The sequence below is a fragment of the Microcaecilia unicolor genome, chromosome 3, assembly GCF_901765095.1.
Source record: "Microcaecilia unicolor chromosome 3, aMicUni1.1, whole genome shotgun sequence".
Lineage (NCBI taxonomy): Eukaryota > Metazoa > Chordata > Amphibia > Gymnophiona > Siphonopidae > Microcaecilia > Microcaecilia unicolor.
Window position 1 is genome coordinate 63,764,746 of NC_044033.1, and position 22,567 is coordinate 63,787,312.

A 22,567-nucleotide genomic window follows, 5' to 3' on the forward strand; every position below is an offset into this window, starting at 1 on the left:
CCTTCCTTCCGTCCGTCCGTCCTGCTGCCCTCCTCAGCTCAGGAAGAGAAGTAACTACTTCCAGTCTCCTGCAGGAAGCGGCGCCAGGCATGCATGCTCTCCTCCGGCTAACTAGTCATTCATTCATTCTTCCGTTACTCCATAGGAGTCTGCTGTGTGGGGGGGCTCAACCGGCAAGAACTGCAGTATCAGTGGTTTAAGATCCTCCTAGATAACGGGTGTCATGTGCCTTTTATCTGCCTGACCCTGTCACCCTTCAGATCTCTATTGTATTGGTGCCCAGATTAGTGAAAGCGGGGGATTCACAGGATCGGTGTGTGAGCTTCAGAGGGATGTTGTTAGTGCCATGGACCTTATAGAGTATTGTATACTTGGGACAGTGCTGTGTACCAACTATTTGGGTTAGTTGTACATATACATTTTCCCATGGAGAAAATAGCTTTTAAAGCCTTTTAGCAGAGTAAATTTGTACATGTAATCCACTTAGAATATTGAGAAAAAGCGGAATATAAATACATGGATAAATGAATTTATTTATACGGGGCCAGTCTTAGCAATGGTGGGGCCCCGCCCCTTGTTGACAAGATGTGTTTTAAATATTTTTTTATTTCAAATAAAAGACAAATCAAGCAAAACTTGTAGAGAAAGACTAACCCTTTGGGTTTAAAAGGCAAAACCATGTGCATGTAAGGACTGGATAAATTAATTAAAACAGAACCCCTTAATATGTAAATACTTGGTAGCAATAATGAAACAGTGATTGAATATTCACATAGCAAGCAGCCTGGGCCAACAAATTTATTTTCCACTGAACATAATTAACTTTGTATGAACTTGGCTGCTAATAGTGTGCTGAACTGGACAATGTTGGCACATTTAGACTGACTCTGGACAGTTCTGCAAAGGAAACCCCTCCCTCATTAATCAATACCTTCTCTGTGAAATAGTAATAATAATTTTAAAAAAGGCAAGTGCGTTTTTATAATATACCACTGCATTTCACAAAGCAAAAGGAGCAAGTTCCCACATCTTTTTTCTTTTGATGTAGGCACAGGAAAAAAAAAAAGATTTTAAATTTTCCCAGGTTTCAATTTAATTCATGTTTAATGTGGGATAAAATGTCATAAATAAGTAAATAAATAGAAATTCTGAATGCTGAGCACCTGATTCTCATAACATGATGTCTGTTTAGTGGCCCTTTACCAGGAGAAAAACAATCTCTGCACGAATATAGTATTAGGGTGTCCCTTTAACCAGCTCCTCCAAATGACACAGATATTACATTGTTGTTTTTTTTTTTTTTTACAGGATCCTCCCCGTCTGTTTAACCAGCCCCTCCAAATGACACAGATATTACCTTGATTTATTTTTTATAGTATCACCCTCCCTCCCTCCTACCTACCCACCTATTCTAGACCTCTGAGCCGCAGGGTGCCCTCCCGGCACATACCTGAAGTCATCCTGGTGGCCTAGTGGAGCCTTTGGGGGATGAAAGATCCCCAGTCTTTCCTGCCCACTACCAGCGCTGACCCTCTTGGTGCCGCATCTTCTTTAAAATGGTTGCTGAGAATTCCACCAGTGGCCTAATGAGACTTCAGCGGAAGTCTCGTGAGGCCGTTACTGGAAGTCTCAGCAGCCACTTTTAAAGAGCGATGCGGCTGTCAGCACCGGCAGCGGGCAGGAAAGACTAGGGATCTTTCCTGCCCCGAAAACTCTACTAGACCACCAGGGTGGCTTCAGGTATGTGCTGGGAGGTCACCCTGTGGCTCAGGGGAGGAGGGGCAAAGAGTCATCTCTGCAATAGCAGGGAGCACCAGAGGAACCTGTGCGACCGCCCCTGCCTAAGACCGGCCCTACATTTATAAATGGTCCTACTGTCAGTAAAACTACTGTTTATTAATTCTAAAGTGCTACCAAGCATATACAGTGCTGTACAAACATATAAAAGAGAGACAGACCCTGCTTCACAGAGGTTCAATTTAGTCAAGACACACAAACATAGTAATTCAAAAAGGGGAGATTTTAGTAAGGATTTGATCACAGCACAGGATTAACGCTTTGGTGGCTGTAAGCCAGTGGTTCTCAAACCTGTTCTGGGAGGAACCTCCCAGCCAGACACATTTTCAGGATATTCACAATGATACTGTATACATGATGACCCTCACTGATTTTTGGTCTGACACAGTACTGCAGTTTTTCTGAATTAAATGTAAATCTACTCTGCATCCACAAAAACCCTCCCCCCCCCCCCCCCCCCCAACAACAGGCACAGATCAGAACTAGCATTTTTCGCCACTGAAGTTGCCATACAAAATAAATAGAAAACAATCCAGACTCAGTGTCATCTGAGTAATAGCAACATAAATCTCTCCACTCCCAGCCGCATTGTGAAATAATACAAATCCTGAGATCCTCTAACTCACCATTCATGTAGCAAACCTATCATACAACCGTAGCACTAATTCCTATGATTCAGACAGCATGAATCCTACCCAAGAGCAGGTGGCACTACAGTAGGTGGTTATTACATAGGGTCCGAGAATCAAAGCATCTACTGTTCTGCCCCCATATTTATGGATCGAACCAAAATTGGTATCCACTAATCTCTGGTAATTAAATCAACAATGACAAAATACTATAACCAGGATATAATAAACCTAACAATTTCAACTTTACTCCTTGTAATTTTTTAAGAGCACCCTCAGATATTCCCACTATAAGAAGCACAACAAATTTTTGTTGCTTAGTGGTGTAGCACTTCTTTCATCGGGTTACTCATTTTTATTCTTCTTTTGTGACTCACCAGATAAGTGCTAGCAGGCTGGTATAATTCTTCTAATTATATAACAACAGTGTCCTACCAGCCTTATGTGCAGTACAAAACATATAACCTGCCCCAATATTCATCAGAATCAGTGATATGTAAAAGTAATTAATGTTAAAATGTTTAATGAACACTTATCTGAGTTGTGCTGTATCCACGTTACTTTTATGCTGTTTTAACGCGGATACAGCACAACTCAGATAAGTGTTCATTAAACATTTTAACATTAATTACTTTTACATATCACTGATTCTGATGAATATTGGGGCAGGTTATATGTTCTGTACTGCACATAAGGCTGGTAGAACACTGTTAATATATCATTTGAAGAATTATACCAGCCTGACCACTGTCTGAATTCTGATACTACTCAGCTCTCTGCATGCCCAGAACCTCCTCCGGAGGGGGTCTCCAAGTCCTGCTGGCCACCTGAACCTGAGGGCTCAACTCTTAGGGAACGGTGGTCAGTCCAGGTGAAGCTTTCTCTGGCTTGTCAACCTCCAATTCCCAGCTTCTTAGACAGCACTAGGGCTCACTACAATCCTGCACTTCCGGGGCGTGATAATTATAATAATAATATGTATTTCTTGTACTATTATAACCTAATTCTTTACATCTTTTCTCTGACAGGTAATTTCTGCCGGGTTTCTCATTATCAAAAGTCAAAAAACGCCAAACTTATATCTGGGATCTTCCCTTTCTACTGAGGGCACTATTCTATCACAGTTTGATTGACTGAATGTATGCCAATGTCAAATCAGGGGTGACGACTCCACCTCTTTATTCAATTCATTAAGCTGTACAGTATTCCATTGGAATATCAGACACTGTTTCTTCTGCTGCAAAATTTGTGGCATGCGTCTCCCTCTGGACATTAGCACTACAAACTTCAAGTTTTCTAAAGCTTGTCCCTTTTCTCTCCAGTGCTCCGGCAAAGGTGATTCTTCCCGTTGTTGACGAATATGGCTCAGATGCTCTCCAAAACTAAATTTAACTTTCCTAATCATATAACATAGTAACATAGTAGATGACGGCAGAAAAAGACCTGCACGGTCCATCCAGTCTGCCCAACAAGATAACTCATATGTGCTACTTTTTGTGTATACCCTACTTTGATTTGTACCTGTGCTCTTCAGGGCACAGACCGTATAAGTCTGCCCAGCACTATCCCCGCCTCCCAACCACCAGCCCCGCCTCCCAACCACCGGCTCTGGCACAGACCGTATAAGTCTGCCCAGCACTATCCCTGCCTCCCAACCACCAGCCCCGCCTCCCAACCACCGGCTCTGGCACAGACCGTATAAGTCTGCCCAGCACTATCCCTGCCTCCCAACCACCAGCCCCGCCTCCCGATCTTGACTAAGCTCCTGAGGATCCATTCCTTCGGCACAGGATTCCTTTATGCTTATCCCATGCATGTTTGAATTCCGTTACCGTTTTCATTTCCACCACCTCCCGTGGGAGAGCATTCCAAGCATCCACTACTCTCTCCGTGAAAAAATACTTCCTGACATTTTTCTTGAGTCTGCCCCCCTTCAATCTCATTTCATGTCCTCTCGTTCTACCACCTTCCCATCTCCAGAAAAGGTTCGTTTGCGGATTAATACCATTCAAATATTTGAACGTCTGTATCATATCACCCCTGTTTCTCCTTTCCTCCAGAGTATACATGTTTAGTTCAGCAAGTCTCTCCTCATATGTCTTGTAATGCAAATCCCATACCATTCTCGTAGCTTTTCTTTGCACCGCTTCAATTCTTTTTACATTGGGGAATAATAAAACAGAATAGAATCAAAATATAAATACAGCACATGTTGTGACCACATGCTCTGAGCGATCCCCTCTATTCTTAAACATCATTTTGGAACTGTAACATTTCCTGTAACACCTTAACAAGATATGGCCTCCAAAACTGAACACAATACTCCAGGTGGGGCCTCACCAACGACTTATACAGGGGCATCAACACCCCCTTTCTTCTGCTGGTCACACCTCTCTCTATACAGCCTAACAACCTTCTAGCTACGGCCACCACCTTGTCACACTGTTTCGTCGCCTTCAAATCCTCAGATACTATCACCCCAAGATCCCTCTCTCCACCCATACCTATCAGATTCTCCCCGCCTAACACATATGTCTCCCGTGAATTTCTATTCCCTAAGTGCATCACTTTGCATTTCTTCGCATTGAATTTTAATTGCCAAACCTTAGACCATTCTTCTAGCTTCCTCAGATCCTTTTTCATGTTTTCCACTCCCTCCCGGGTGTCTACTCTGTTACAGATCTTAGTATCATCCGCAAATAGCAAACTTTACCTTCTAACCCTTCGGCAATGTCACTCACAAATATATTGAACAGAATCGGCCCCAGCACCGATCCCTGAGGCATTCCACTACTCACCTTTCCCTCCTCCGAGCGAATTCCATTCACCACCACCCTCTGGCGTCTGTCTGTCAACCAGTTCCTAATCCAATTCACCACTTCGGGTCCTATCTTCAGCCCATCCAGTTTATTTAAGAGCCTCCTGTGGGGAACCATGTCAAAAGCTTTGCTGAAATTTAAGTAGATTACGTCCATAGCTCGGCCCTGATTCAATTCTCCTGTCACCCAATCAAAGAACTCAATGAGATTCGTTTGGCACGATTTCCCTTTGGTAAAACCATGTTGTCTCGGATCTTGCAACTTTTTGGCTTCCAGGAAATTCACTATCCTTTCCTTCAGCATCGCTTCCATTACTTTTCCAATAACCGAAGTGAGGCTTACCGGCCTGTAGCTTCTTCCCTATCACCACTTTTGTGAAGAGGGACCACCTCCACCGTTCTCCAATCCCTCGGAACCTCTCCCGTCTCCAAGGATTTATTAAACAAGTCTTTAAGAGGACCCGCCAGAACCTCTCTGAGCTCCCTCAGTATTCTGGGGTGGATCCCGTCCGGCCCCATGGCTTTGTCCACCTTTAGCTTTCCAAGTTGTTGATACACACTCTCTTCCGTGAACGGTGCTCTATCCACTTCATTCTCATTTGTACTATTTCCAGTCCATCGTGGTCCTTCTCCAGGATTTTCTTCTGTGAAAACAGAACAAAAGTATCTATTTCGCAAATTTGCTTTTTCTTCATCATTATCCACATAGCGGTTCGCAGTATCTTTTAGTCTCACAATTCCCTTTTTATGTCCTATATAAATTAAATCATAAGGGCACTGAATAAGATAAACAACTTGAAATATTCACAATTTGTAACCGATTGTAAATATAAGTTTAATCCCTTTTTGGGGTGTTGGTAACAATCCACTTCCATTGCATATCTACAATATGTGCAGTGTCCTCCTTTTTCACCCAGTGGGGCACTGGATGATCTTTTTAACATTTCCCCAAATTTTTGTACACTGGAATGCTATAATAGGTCTCTTAGAAAACTCGAGTGAAAACTTAAAATGTGCCAATATTTCTGTATAACATTTTTATTTGAATGGCTTCAGCTGCATAGGGAAGAACGTCAATAAATTGTGATTTAATCTTTGATTAGGTCGCATTAGCCATTCACAATCTGCATATAAAGTGAGTTTATATGCACATTTTATGACTATTCTAGGATAACCTCTGTGGGCATCCAAATGGCAGATGAAATTTAATGTGGACAAATGCAAAGTGGTGCACATTGGGAAGAATAATCTGAATCATAGTTAATTCTAGGGTCCACCTTAGGAATCAGCACTCAAGAAAAAGATCTAGGTGTCATTGCAGACAATATGCTGAAATCTTCTGCCCAGTGTGTGGCAGTGGCCAATAAAGCAAACAGGATGCTAGGAACTATTAGGAAAGGATTATAATACCTCTGTATCTCTCTATGGTGTGACCTCACATTGAATATTGCATTCAATTCTGGTCGCCGTATCTCAAAAAAGATATAGCAGAAATAGAAAAGGTTCAAAGAGTGGACAAAATAATAAAGGGGATAGAACTCCTCTCATATGATGAATTCAAACACATAGGGCCCTGTTACTAAGCCATGCTGTAGGTGTGCTAGCATTTTTAGCATGTACTGCAAAACAAATGGCCAAATTTGTTATGAAATTATGCATATAAACATGTTATTTAAGCTCACCACGCTTATACAGAAAAAGTGGATAATCTCTATATCATTGGTCAATCTGCCTCCCTGGATGGCTGGCTGGCTGGGTTCGTAATAGCATGCAAATGAGCTTCCGTCAGCTCGCCTCCAGCGTTCCCTTCCCTCTCAGTGTTCCGCCTTCGTGGAAAGATTAAATGACATCAGAGAAGGGCGGGGCATTGAGAGGGAAGGAAAGGGAAGGCTGGAAGTGACGCGAGCTGAGCCTGCCGCTGCTGCAACCTCAGGTAAAAGGAATGTTTTAAAGGCAAGTCGGCAGGAAGGAAAATAGGGCTGTTGTGGGACACGAGGGCGGGCAGGTGAGGGCTGGGGTTGAACTTGACCTTGGGTGCTTAAAAGGGGGGCAGGTGGGGTCTGGGGCGAGTCACTGACATGGATGGGAGAGGAGAGGAGAATCGCTGGACATGGAGGGGAGGGGAGAGGAGAATGGCTGGACATGAATGGAATGGGAGGGGAGAGAGGAGAAATCGCTTAGACAAGAGTCACTGGACATGGATTGGATGGGAGGGGAGGGGAGAACCGCTGGACATGGAGGGGATGGCAGGGGAGAGAGGAGAAATTGCTGAGACGATAGCCTTCCTAGGGCCCATTTCATTTTTCACAAAACGGGCTTTTTTGCTTGTAAATAAATAAAATGTCCAAAAAATAAATAAAGGAAAAATTTTTAACAATTTCTGATCAATAGGAGGTGGTAGCCTCTGAATACATTTAGGAAATTATACAATCATGTCAAAAAGAAAAAGCAAAAACAGCTTTAGTGCAGGCTAACTTCAAGAATCAATAAAGATGAACATTTAAGATACTCTTTCATCCTCATGAGTGGAGTAGAACGAGTAGAAGTAATTTTTGTTTGTTCCAAAAGTACAAAGACTAGGGGACACTCAAGGCAGTTACATGGAAATACTTTTAAAACAAATAGGAGGAAATATTTTTTCACTCAACAAATAGTTAAGCTCTGTAACTCTTTGCCGGAGGATGTGGTAACAGCAGTTAGCGTATCTGGGTTTAAAAAAAGTTTGGACAAGTTCCTGGAGGAAAAGCCCATAGTCTATTGAGACAGACATGGGGAAACAACTGCATGCCTTGGGATTTGTAGCATGGAATGTTGCCATGGTTTGGGTTTCTGCCAGGTACTTGTGACCTGACTTTGTCGCTTTTGGAAACAGGATATTGGGCCAGATGGACCATTGGTCTGACCCAGTATGGCTACTGTTATGTTCTTTTGAACTCTTAAAGTCTATCACCTTAGCATCACCTACAATTCAGATGGAGTTGGTGAGGGTTCACCCATCGTAGAGATACTCCTAGCTCTCAGACTCCCAGTCCCTGAAAGTGCACCTCCTCCCGGATCCTTGCTGTCACTGGCTTCTAAACAATGACTACCCCCAACTTTTTCATGCAAGAAAGGTACAAAGGGACCTTCAGTCACTGCTGAGGTCTGGGTTCATCCAAGACCTACTCCAGCTCCTTCACAAGCAATTCTCCTTCCAAGTGGCCTACCGAACATCCAGCAACAGCCCAACCTACACCATCTGCCAAAGGTAGAAAAATACTAAAGGACTTCAGCCTGCAGTAGCCCTTATTCCAGTAATGTCACTGTAATCTCTACTTCCATCTGCTGGTTGGGAAGGGACATAACATGGTGGTCTGAACTGATCTAACTGGATGATATGAAATATTAATCCGTAAGGCTCTTGGGCAGGGTAATAATTATGTTATCACTGTATCTCATCTTGAGCTTGGATTTGAAAAAGATGAGTATTTAAATCTAAAATCCAACTCCAAATTCAATACAATTAAACTACAATTTCAGGGAACAGGGCAAGATGGTGGTGAAGCAGATGCCAGTGTAAAGAGATCCTGTAGCATTCTCCAACTCTGTCAAGATGGGGAAGTATAAAGGCCATGTGAATTTTTCTACAGCTTCTACCCTGCAGGATTCTTGGCTGATTAAACAAGCATAGCCCATTTTGTAGGCACTCCACCCAGTGTTGAAACAATTGGTTTGGGGCTAGATGGACTTGGGAATGGCACATCTGCCCACAGACAGCAGTAACATATGGCTAAGCCCCAAGCAGTGGTTCTTACCTCCTCGGTCCTGGAGTGATGCCAACCTGGTGACATGGCAGCCTACCTCTGATGGGGAAAGTGTGCAACTGCAACAGTCTGTTGGAACAGGATTCAACCAGGGGAGAACACTATGTTCTGACCTTCCAAACTGAAAATTCTACCAAAGTGTTGGTGAAGAGACAATTTGAACCTTTTTGCACTAAATTGGTGAAGCACAATATCAGATTTACTCTTCTGCATCAAGCAACCCGGCGAATAACCCAAGGGAGGAAGGCATTCACCTGTACTTCAGTAAAAAAAATTAGGACCCCCTAGAGAAGATAGCAGCTCACTGTGAGGAAGCACGAGGTGTAATTTCTGCAGGAAGGCGGTTCACCCAGCAGAAATCAGGCTTAAGCATAAAGGCTTACAATGGTGTGTTAACTGGAAAGTGTGATTTTGTGGAGACTCTTGACAGAGCCAATAGTGAGGCAGATTCCAAAGAAATCTACTTGGATTGGAACTGAGACTTGCTTGAGATAGAAGTGCTTTTTCAACACCAGAGTGTAGTTATGCTGATTTCAATGAGAGACTATCACTTTCACTCTGCTGCTGCAATCATCAAGGTGGCAATGGAAATGAGTGGGGCCACCTTGAGAAGACTTGGGAAATTAATCCTATTTGGACTGGTGGTGGACAGAAGCTATGCAAGCTCACCATCTGGTGAAACTATTCGCTGCGAGAGCAGCAGGATATGGACTGTGTGTATGTGTGGCTTCCTTTTAATTTGGCCAACATGCCAAGATGGAATCTCAAAAGATATAACAGAATTAGAAAAGATTCAAAGAAGAGTGACCAAAATGATAAAGGGGATGAACACCTGTCATATAAGGAAAGGGTAAAGAGGTTAGGGCTTTTCAGCTTGGAAAAGAGACAGCTGAGGGGAGATATGATTGAGGTCTATAAAATCCTGAGTGATGTAGAACAGGTAAAAGTGAATCGATTTTTCACTCTTTGAAAAAGTACAAAGATTAGGGGACACTCAATGAAATTAGATGGAAATACTTTTAAAATAAACAGGAGGAAATATTTTTTCACTCAAAGAATAGTTAAGCTCTGGAACTCGCTGCTGGGGGAATGGCTCCTGGCCAGTTAAATGGCACTTAACCAGCTATCTGGCAATATTCAGTGGGAGACAGTCGATTACCTCCCGCTAAATATTGCTGGTTAGTGACTAGCAGATAGCTGGATATATTGCACAATATAATTGGCTATCTACCGTTAATCAGCATATCGCCGGCTAAGTTTGGTGGCCAAAAAGCAGGTACAGAAGAACGCCAATTATCCGGACCAATTATCCGCCCAATTATCTGCCCACTAGTATTGTACCCTCCCAGGCAATCCTTGTGGTCCGCACAGTCTACTGCAGGAAATGATGTGAACGGGAGCGGGGATTCAGCAGAGAAAAGCCCTGCCTTTTCCTTTTCCAGCCCTTTCCTGACTCATATGCAGCAAAAAAAATCCCTTTCAGCCTGAACGCAGCAGCCTTGCTCTTTCAGCTTGCGAGGACGCAGCAGAGGAAACAGCCTTGCTCTTTCAGTTTGCGGGTATGCGGCAGAGGGACGCGGCAGAGGAAACAGCCATGCTCTTTCAGCTTGCGGGGATGCGGCAGAGGGACGCAGCAGAGGAAACAGCTTTGCTCTTTCAGTTGTGGGGACAAGGCAGAGGAAACAGCCTTGCTCGGTCAACTTGCTCTGATTGTGATGTTAAGAATGTCAGTGAATGGATGTGCAGTGATGCAAATGATCCAGGGAATCAGATCATAACAGATGATGAAATTATGGAATCAGTACAGGACAAGGAACATGAAGAATCAAACTGATGATGATCACCAGATTGATGCTGATGTGGGACCCACACATGCAGAAGCCTTTGAATGTTTAAATACAGCAATGGCTTAGCTGGAAAAACAGGAAGAAAGCAGTACAATCCTGCTTGTTTATGTGAAAAGACTACACGATCATGCAGCTGAGAAATGAAAATTGGCCTTGAAACAATTAAGAATTACTTCATTTTTTAGTGTACAGTAGTGTATATATGTACAACAAATACAGCACTGCATCCTATGCCTACCTGTCCCTGGGATATTATTTTGAAAGGGGTGATGTGGCCTTGGCCAAGTTCTCCAAGTTCTTCCTAGAGCAGTCCAAGGAACAGCAGGAGCAGTCAGAGCGGTTCCTGAACTTCCAGAATAAGTGTGGGGGAGGCGTGTGGTCCTGCAGGATGTGAAGAAGCCAGAATCTGATGAGTGGGGAAATGGAACTCGAGCCATGGACTTTGCCCTAAAACTGGAGAAGACTCTGAACCAGGCTCTGCTAGACCTATAGAAGACTGCTATAGATCATGCTGATCCCCATTTGTATGACTTCCTGGAGTCCTGTTTCATGGAGAAAGAGGTGAAGCTCATCAAGAAGCTGGGAGACCACCTGACCAACCTGAAGAGGCTGAAGGCAGCAGAACAGGGCATGGGAGAGTACCTATACAGTATTTCCTTTTTTTAATTATAAATGCAGTACGATTACAGAACTGTATTGTATGTTGTATTTTTTTCTGCCAACGTTTTGATGAAAATAAAACTAATGTTCAACATGCCATGATCTGATTGCGTTTTCCTTAGAAAAATTTGATATGTCAAATTGTCTGGATATATGATTATCCAGACCACCCTCTACAGAGCATAGTCCAGATAATTGGCGTTCTACTGTATATCTTGGCCAGTTTAAACTTAATTGGTCAGTGCTGAATATCAACTTGACCAGTTAAAATGAAACCAGCCAAAATACACCCAGATATTCAATGTCAGTCACCAAAAACAGCCCTGCATTGAGTGTCCAGGCTCAGCACTGACCACGGGAGGCAGTCTGAATATTGGGCCCCTTATGTCATCCTAGACTAGTCTAGGGCCAGCCCTGGAAGACTGTGGCATCAGAGTGCTAGAGCTGTCTTATTGTTATTGTCTTGTTGTTAAATTGTGTGGTGGTTCTTAAGATATTCTGCAGTTGTTTAAAATATTAGATATAAAGGGGAGTACAATATAATGTAATTGTTCAAGGGAATATTAAAATGGGTACTTTCCTGATTCTGTTTGAGCTATAAGTACATAAGTATTGCCATACTGGGACAGACCGAAGGTCCATCAAGCCCAGCATCCTGTTTCCAACAGTGGCCAAACCAGGTCACAAATTCCTGGCAAGATCCCCAAAAAGTACAAAACATTTTATGCTGCTTATCCCAGAAATAAACAGTGGATTTTCCCCAAGTCCATTTTAATAATGGCCAATAGACTTTTCCTTTAGGAAGCCGTCCAAACCTTTTTTTAAAACCCGCTAAGCTAATCGCCTTTACCACATTCTCTGGCAACTAATTCCAGACTTTAATTGCACATTGAGTGAAGAAAACCTTTCTCCAGTTTGTTTTAAATTTACTACTTTGTAGCTTCATCGCATGCCCTATAGCCCTAGTATTTTGGGGAAGGGTAAACAGATGCTTTCCGTCTACCTGTTACACTCCACTCATTATTTTATAACATACTGAAGAATTCTATCCTTCACAGCCCTTGTACCAGTGTCACTGGTAAAGGTCAGTATCACTACCTCCATCTTCTGGTAGGGAAGGGACCCAACCTGCTGGTCTGGACTAGTCTAGCAGGACTCAAGGAAAGGAAATTAACGTATAATTAAATTTCACTTTACAGTGCAGATCTGCCCAGCTGTGTACATATCTTTTGTTTCTATGGCCAAGTAAAACTGATGTTTCCCATTTCACTTGTCCCAGAGTGCTTGCTGTAATAATTGTACAGCAATATTAAGCACATCCGTTAACAGCCAAAACCGCAAGCAAATTAATGAGTGTAATATTAATTGACTGTGTACAATAGTGGAAAAGATGTGTGCAGGCTAATTTATCCCATGTGCCTTGAGAAAATTCCCAGGAACAGAGAGTCCTGCACATTTTTTAAATGTTGCTTGCACAGTAGTCTCCACAGTTCTCAGCTCCTTCATGAATGACTGCAGAGGGCTGAAAGTGTAAGCTATCATCACGCTTTCCACACACTGTGGAAAAGAAGAGGGTGAACTGCATTTGAACAAGGCTGAAAAGTTTAATTGTCTTTGAATACAGAGAATACAACACTTTAACCTTTCTTAAAGTGGGTACTGATTTTCCCCCACCCACCAGCCACTGAACTTTACCGTACTAACATGGAAGCTCATTTTCAAAGCACTTGAGTGGAGGAGTGGCCTAGTGGTTAGGGTGGTGGACTTTGGTCCTGAGGAACTGAGTTCAATTCCCACTTCAGGCACATGCAGCTCCTTGTGACTCTGGGCAAGTCACTTAACCCTCCATTGCCCCATGTAAGCTGCATTGAGCCTGCCATGAGTGGAAAAGCACAGGGTACAAATGTAGGGTTACCATTTTGTGTCCTCTGAAAAAGAGGACACATGTCACGCCCCCTACCCCGCCCCCGCCACACCCCCTTCGGGTCCTCGTTCCGCCCCTCTATTCCCCGCCCCCCGTCACATGGTTTCCCCCCCCCCTCACTTACTATCTAGCCCTGGTGGTCTAGTAGGGTCTTCTCTTCGGGGCAGGAAAGAGCCCCCTCTTTCCTGCCCGGAGCGCTGCCTGTCCTTGCCTGCTGCATCCTCCTCGGTCTGGCTGGAGATTCAAAATGGCCACCGAGAGTTGAAGTGGCCTCGCGAGAGTTCAACTCTCGGCGGCCATTTTGAATCCCCAGCCAGACCGAGGAGGATGATAGACAGGGGAGGCAGCGCTCCAGGCAGGAAAGAGGGGGCTCTTTCCTGCCTCGAAGACGTCACTAGACCACCAGGGAACATGGTAAGGAAGGGGAGGGGACGGGAGTAGGGTTACCACGGCGCCGATCGCCCGCCCACACGCACGCGCCTGCCCGCACCCGCGCCCACGTTTGTCCAGAAATCCGGACAAACGTGGGTGCAGGCAAAATCCGCCGGACGCCCCGGACATGCCCTCAAAAAGAGGACATGTCCGGGGAAATCCGGACGAATGGTAACCCTATACAAATGTAACAAAAAAAAAACAACTTACAAAGTTAACATGAGCATCTAAGGTAACTACTGAGCCCCTAAATTTGTGCCCTATTTTCAGCCAAACTAAGGAGCATAACTTTTCAACTGAAAATTCATCTTAATTTAGGAGCTTAAAAGTTAGGCCCATAAATTTAGGCCTGCCATTCGTTTGCCTAGATTTGAGCCTAGTACTGAAATCAATGCTAAGCTCCTAACCTTTGCCTGCCCTAAATTTGCCCCTGTTTCCATCCGTTTTTAATGCTTCTAAATGAAGGGCCTTGTTTATTAAGCCTCAGTATAGGCACACTAGTGTTTTTAGCAAGTACTAAATGTTAAAGACACTCATAGGACTATATGGGTGTCTCTAGCATTTAGCGTATGCTAAAAACGCTAGCGCACCTTAGTAAACAAGGCCCTAAAAGTTTAGTGAAATTGAGTAAAGTTATGCACTCAGTTATAGTAAATATGCTAAATTAATGTGCATAACTCTCAAAGTTATGAGTTTGAATATCTGGCCCACAGCCACTAAGGTTTGCTATTTAATCCTCTTAAACCTGGAAGCTGTGAGTCTCTTATCAAAAGGCATTTTTTTCTGGTGCTGTTATATACTGCAAGGAACAGTAACTGGACAGATACAGGAGTCTTGTAGTCATCTAAGAATTAGCTGGAACTGTCTTAGTGGTGAGCTTGTGATTGTTGATGTGTTCACAGTGTGAAGGATTTGACGTATAATCTAATCGTCAGAATATTAAACTAGAAGTTAGTAGGAATTCATGTGCACGGATGTTTTTGAGACTCACTCTGCCATTACTGTTGTGTGACCCTGAATAGTCTGTTATCTCCCTAGGCTTCAGTTTACAATATAACTAGGTAATAACATTGGTTGTTTTAAGTCTTAAAACAACCAATGTTATTACCTAGTCTTATGTTTTTTTAAACCTTTCTTGTAGTCCAGGTTCCAGAAATGGGCTAGCAGTCCTTCAACCTGAAAGATGACTGTAGAATAGAGGTGGGCTTTAACAAATGCTGATCATAAATCTGAGGTAGCAAAAACAACCAAGGACTTGAACATAATGTTTTGTATTTGGTGTTCAATTATGTATCACTGAAATGACCAGGGTATGGGCAGCCACAAGCAAGTTCAAGGCAAGTTTAATCTTCACTTCAGCCTTAAGTAATATATTGGCTTTATATACAGCTCTTTGATATTGTGACAAGTTCCTTTAACACTCAGTTTTTGCCGGAGCCCATGAACACTGGACAAGGAATCCAGAGAAAACAGGCACACAGGCAAGGAATTCAGGGAAAACATGAACATGTGTCCAGCTGGAATCTGGATAAGAACCAAAAACATGGGAGCACAGGCAGCAGGGAACTAAAGGGCCCAAGCAAAAAGACATGTGGTAGAGCCGGCTTAGCACTCTGGTTCTACCTCACAATTGACTAAAAAAAAAAAAAAATCCCGCAGCTATGCTATAAGCAATGAGCATGCAAGTTACTGCTGTGTTAAAAACATGGCAGTAATCTACAGCTCATTGCCAAAGGTCACCCTTCTTGTCATTTCCTGAGCAGTGATTGGCTCAGATACTGACAGGAAGGGCAATATTAATTAAAGTCACCGACAGGCCTGCATCAGCTCCAGTCTTCCCCCTCCAACACCACTGCTCTTAGATTTAAACAAAAAGGCCTGGTAGTCTAGTGCCCCCCTCTTTCTTACCGCCTGTCCATTCCTCCAACTTCTTCCCCACCCACCATTAAGCATCCCTGGTAGTTAGTGCCCCCCCCCCCCCAACTCCTATCCATCATCTATCCCTCTGACCTTGCTCTATCACCCAACTTTAAACATCCCTGGTATTCTAGTGCACCCCCCCAACCAGAACCTCCTGTCCCTGATTTAAAAAAAAAATCCATAGTGTCTAATGGGATCCCCAGCACTTCCCCAAGCTCCCCCAGACCTATACTTCATAAGCAGGAGCAATGCCATTTTCAAAATGGCAGCATTGTCCCCTTATATGGTAGATTGACCCTGCCCAGTGGATCCTGGGTGAGGAAGAGATCTGGGTCAGATGAGGAGGGGCACTAGATGGGCCCTTTGGAGAAAGCAATCTGGGGCAGGGTGGTGGTGGAGTGAGAGGGGGTGCCACTAGACATCTACTTCTCTCAACCAACCCTTCTATGTTGCTCTGGAACTGACACACAGTTTCCCATGCTCAATGCGTGGGAAATGTTTTGTTACTGCATAGCTGCAGGCTAGTTAACAACTGCATTAATGTGTATTTTAATACATTTGAATGCAGTCTGTGGTAAGGATTTCCATATGACTTAACACTCATGCTGAAATCTATTCTTGATTGCTATCCCATCATAAATCTGTGTTTAACCTGTAGTACCTGCATGAAACGTTTTTTTGCATGGGTCCCTAAGCTAGCTGGAATCTAGATGAAGATGAGGAATCACAGAGTACAGGAATCAGATATCACAAATCATGACCTAGTGCTGGTCCAGACCAGAAACAGAGCAGATAGACCCCCCCCCCCCCCCCCCACTACCACCACCACCACCACCAGGTGCTGTGGAGGACTTGCAGCCCTTCTGCGTATCCTCACAGCTGTATCCGGGATGACTCCCAGGTCCACCCCGATCTTCACAGGGTCCTCGCTCCAGGTGCTTTTTGGCTAGAATCAGGCGACCCTCAGGAGGAGGAATGCTGGCTTTGGCCTAACCCCTAGTAAGCCTTTCCTCGGCTGAGAGGTGCCCAGCTCTACCACCAGCTGCCTTTCAGGTGCTGTGGAGGACTTGCAGCTCATCTGCATATCCTTTACAGCCTTCTCTGGGGTGGCTCCCAGGTCCACTCCGATCCACTCAGGGCCTCCGCTCTAGGTGCCATGCGCCGGGGCATTTTACATTTATTTTTCTCCCAGTTACTACTTATGGCTCCATTCCACTTTTTCTTCTTGGTACGGTCCCTTCCTAATCTGTTTCTCCATCTGAAACCACTATACACTGCAGGAACACATTGTCCACCCTCTGTATTCATCATCTCACCATCTCTTTTTTCCTCTTCCTTTTTCTCAGCTCTCAACCTTCAACATTTCCTTCCTTCCATTCATCCATCTTCTTTCTATCTGAGTACATCTCGCCTTCGTAGCTGTCGTCATACCTCTCCTACTCTTCTCCGTACTCTCTTGCTCCTTCTCCTGCTCTCCGCTGGGGACATTAATCCCAATCCTGGTCCTGCACATCAGCTCTCATCCTATTTGTGCAGGTCACACCGTGATATCTCCAATCTAATTTCTGTTCCTCTCCTCCCCCCTTCTTCCCTGCCTTTCTCTTGCGCTCTGTGGAATGCCCGCTCTGTCTGTAACAAACTTTCCTACATCCATGACATCTTTATCTCTCGTACTCTCCATCTGCTTGCCCTAACTGAAACTTGGCTTTACCCTGAAGACTCTGCTTCAGTCATGGCCCTATGCCATGGAGGTTATCTTTTCTCCCATACTCCTCGCCCGGTTGGTCGCGGAGGTGCTGTCAGGCTACTACTTTCACCCTCTTGTAGATTTCAACCTCTTCTTCCACCCCAGTCTCACTGTTTTTCTTCCTTCTAAGTCCACTCCATCCGTCTATTTGCTCCTCTGCTTCTCCGAGTAGCAATCATTTATCGACCCCCTGATAAGTCCCTTTCTTCCTTTCTCACTGACTTTGATGCCTGCCTTTCCTTCTTTCTTGAACCTTCATCTCCTTCCCTCATTCTTGGGGATTTTAACATTCATGCTAATGATCCCTCTGACTCTTATGCTTCTCAGTTTCTTGCTTTAACATCCTCTTTCAATCTTCAACTGTGCTCCACTGCCCCCACTCACCAGAATGACCACTGTCTTGATCTTATTCTCTTCTCAAACTGCTCACTCTTCAGTTTCTGTGCTTCAACTCTTCCCCTCTCTGACCATCATCTGATAACTTTCACACTTAAACACCCTCCTCCCCAGTCCCGTCCAATCTTAATCAATACATTTAGGAATCTTCAGGCTATTGACCCTTCTACTCTGTTCTCTAGTGTTTCAAATCTCTTCTCTACCACTATGTTATCCAAGTCTGTCAATGAAGCTGTCTCTTCCTATTATAATTTTCTCACCTCTGATCTGGATACTCTCGCTCATCCCATTCCCCGTTCTGTAAAACGTACCAAACCCCAGCCTTGGCTGACCTCTAGAATCCGCTACCTACGTTCCTGTGCCTGCTCTGCCAAACGCCTTTGGCTGAAATCCCATGCCCATGCTGACTTCATACATTTCAAATTCTTGCTGACCTCCTTCCAGTCTGCTCTTTTACTTGCCAAACAGGACTATTGCATCCAGTTGACAAATTCTCTTAGCTCAAACCCTCAACGTCTCTTTTCCACACTGAACGCTCTCCTCAAAGTGCCTTCACCTCCAACTCCCCCTTCACTTTCCCCCCAGACTCTGGTTGAGTACTTTCATGATGAGGTTCACAAGATTAAACTTGAATTCTCAACCAGGTCACCTCCACCTCTCCTTCCCTTAGTCCATTCTTTCAACCCTCCAACCCCTGCCTCCTTTTCTTCCTTTTCTGAAATCACTGAAGAAGAAACTACACATTTTCTTTCCTCCTCAAAACTAACTACCTGTTCCTCTGATCCTATTCCCACCCATCTACTTAACATTATCTCTCCTACTGTCATCCCTTTTATCTGTCATATCCTCAATCTTTCACTGTCCACTGCGACTGTTCCTGATGCCTTCAAACATGCCGTAGTCACACCACTCCTTAAAAAGCCTTCATTGGACTCTACCTGTCCTTCCAACTATCACCCCATCTCCCTCCTCCCTTTCCTACCCAAGATACTTGAACACGCTGTTCACCGCCGTTGCCTTGACTTTCTTTCATCTCAAGCTATTCTTGATCCACTTCAATCTGGCTTTCGCCCCCTTCATTCAACTGAAACAGCGCTTGCTAAAGTCTCCAATGATCTGTTCCTGGCCAGATCCAAAGGTTTGTGATGGGTTTTGGAAGGCTCACATTTACCACCACAAGTGTAACAGGTAGGGGGGATGGGCCTGGGTCCGCCTGTCTGATGTGCACTGCACCCACTAAAACTGCTCCAGGGACCTGCATACTGCTGTGATGGACCTAAGTATGACATTTGATGCTGGCATAGAGGCTGGCACAAAATATTTTTAAAGATGTCTTTTGAGGGTGGGAGGGGGTTAGTGACCACTGGGGAAGTGATCCCCAATTCTCTCCAGTGGTCATTTGGTCAGTTTGGGCACCTTTTTGTGGCTTGGTCATAAGAAAAACAGGGCCAGGTAAAGTCGTCTAAGTGCTCGTCAGGGACGCCCTTTTTTTTCCATTATGGGTTGAGGACTCCCATGTGTTAGGCACTCCCAAGTCCCGCCTTTGCTACGCCTCTGACACGCCCCTGTGAACTTTGGTCATCCCTGTGACGGAAAACAGTTGTGGACGCCCAAAATTGGCTTTCAATTATGCCAATTTGGGGTGACCAATTTGGGCGACCCTGTGAGAAGGACCCCATCTTCCGATTTGTGTCGAAAGATGGGCAACCTTCTCTTTCAAAAATGAACCTGTATGTGCAGTAATCCATAGCACCTACTATTCTAATTCACAAACTCAACAAGAAATACTTCCTCTCCCCATAACTCTGGCATAGACTGAGTATTCCTTGATACAGATGGATACCTACATGTTTTTCTTCTAGCCAAATAAGACAATTGAATAACCTTGTCTAGTGGAGATTAGCTTCAGGCATATTAACACCTCACTCTTTTTTCATTCTGTATAATAGTAATAGACCTCTATTCATTTATTTCTCTCAAAATATTGGCTTAACATATTTTACAAAAATAAAGGAGGAAAAAGACCTGATAAAACTGCAGCAAATAACAACCAAAAAGCCGGACCGCTAGATCAGCGAATCCACAAGCACACAGTTACAAAATTAATCAACGGTCAAAACTAATGTGTTGAAGCTTTATTTGAATGTAAGAGTTTTCTGCTCTATTTTCTGTTTATTTTTGTAGTGGAGGTGTTTTGGTCCATGTTTAATTATTTTAACTGTCTGCATGTGGATTCACTGATCTAGCAGTCCGGTTTTTGCATTATTATTTGCCACAGTTTTATGAGGTCTTTTTCCTCCTTTATTTTTACAAAAAAAAGATAGAAGTGCTAGTATTTTGATTCACTGGATGTTTTGAATTATCCTTGTGATTTTTGGAGTTAATCGGATCTGTGTGTGATTTTTAACATATTTTACACAATTTAACTGAAGGAAGTCTTAGTTCAGATATATTTTAAATTTAACATCTTACTTGTTCTCGCTGTGTTTGGTTCTCCGAGGGATGATTATGGTTCTTCATGAAAATTTAATTTAACTTCCCCATCCAGGTATTTTTAGCTCCCAAAAAGGGAATAATTAGGTTCTCTCTAGGCTGTGTAATTTTTAGCAAATTGGTATCAGAATTTGAGCTTTTTTTTTTTAAACAAAGTTTTCAAATATTTTCCAAATTCCCGTTCAGTTGATTAAAGATAAAGAAGCATGAGAGGAAGTGATATTAACAAACAGCATGGCAGCTTAGGAGACAAACTCTAGAGTTCAGAGATATCCAGGCTCACTGAGCATCATTAGGAAGATTTGAAGGCTCGATTATAATAATTAAATGGTTCTTGTGTGACTACAAAGAAAAAGAGCTCAAATCTCAAACTATTTTGCTGTACCTGAACGGAGTGCTGAGCACAAAGAATGATGCCTAACCCTTCAGCAAGGAAATACTGCCCTGAAAAGTCAAAACTCAGTAAATGAGAATATATTTATTTGGATTTTACTCATACCTTTTTCAGTAGCAGCTCAAGGTGAGTTACATTCAAGTACACTGGATATTTCTCTGTCCCAGGAGGGCTCACAATCTAAGTTTGTACCTGAGGCAATGGAGGGTTAAGTGACTTGCCCAACATCACAAGGAACAGTAGTGGGATTTGAACTGGCCACCTCTGGATTTCAAGACTGTTGCTCTAACCACTAGGCCAGTGCAAGGGTACTGGCACCCTATGCAAAATATTAGCCTCGCCTCCTCCAATTAACTTTCAGGTCCCTACCAACCCCTCTACCCGTGATTTTGATACTTAAACTCAATAATCCTATCACCCTAGTGCCTCCCCTCCTAGAACAATCTGCAAAAATACATATAAATATGAGAAGTTAAAAAAACTGATTTCTTTGCATAAATCCGTGTGATATAATCCTTGACCAAAACCAAGGCTGCCGAGAGGGGGTGGGGAGGAAATTCCCTGGGCCCGGCCTCCAAGGGGGGCTGGTGCTGGGTCTGTCTCTTTCCTGCTCCTATTGGGACCTGGGTTATTGTGTTAACATGATAACCTGGTCCCGGCACACAGGAACAGGAGAGGGACAGACCCTGGATCCGGGTACCCTTTGGAGGACAGGGAGGAGCAGATTCACTGATGCAGGAAGCTAGGGGTCAGGGGGCAGTGGCAGCCTGAGTGAGAGAGATGTGGCAGTGGCAGCTGCATCCCGAATGAGGGGGGGGGGGGATGGTGGCCCTGCTCTGATTCTGTTTCTCTGCAGCCCTGACCAAAACTAATACAGTACTGTGTTCTGGCTTAACATATCTCCCATTCTTCAAGAGCTACTGTATTTTAAACTTTAAGAAATACACAGTAATTACAGAACATCTGGTGAGTTGACATAGTTTTGACAAACATTTTCTGGAAGGTGAATGCTGTCTCCAAGCTAGAGGCCTATCCAATGCTAAGGGTGGATGAACTCATTGAGAGGAGTAGTTGGCCTGCCAAGATCACCACAAACGCAAACTGGAGAATCATCCACAGTTATAAGCCCTGACTAACATCTAAAGATCTGCAGGCTTCTTCTGATGTGAGGGTTCATAGATGATGAACTATGAAGAAAATAAATAAATGAGAATGGTATTTGTGGAAGGATAGCTAAGAAGAAAGAACATTGCTGCCTGTCTCAGTTTCATCAAAGAGCATTTGGATGGCCCCCCAGGACTTCTGGAACAATGTTCTCTGGATAGATGAATCAAAAAGTTAACTTTTTGATCACAATAATATTTTGTTTGGTGAGAAACCAAACACTGCCTTCCAAGGTAACATCCTCATTGTCGAGCATGGGGGTGGAGGTAGAATAATATTGAGCTACTTTGGTGCTTCAGAACTTGGGCAGCTTGCTGCCATTGGTAGGCTTGTGAATTCTGCTTTATATCAGAAAATTCTAGAACGGCATGTCAGGCCTTCCAGGAGCCAAAAGTTGGTCACACGGCAAAACAATGGCCCTTTATATTGAAATTGAGTTTTACAAGTCATCACTGTCTTCCCAATGCTGTCCTGCCCATTGTCCTAATGTTGAAGTGGCACACAGGGGCCCCATAAATTAAGAAATGTTATTACAAGGTCTGA

General features: G+C 43.7%; 1 pseudogene; it reads left to right on the plus strand.

Annotated features, from left to right (window-relative positions):
• The first annotated feature begins 11,096 nt into the window (after positions 1–11,096).
• Positions 11,097–11,560, plus strand: LOC115464268 (annotated as a pseudogene).
• Positions 11,561–22,567: the final 11,007 nt, after the last annotated feature.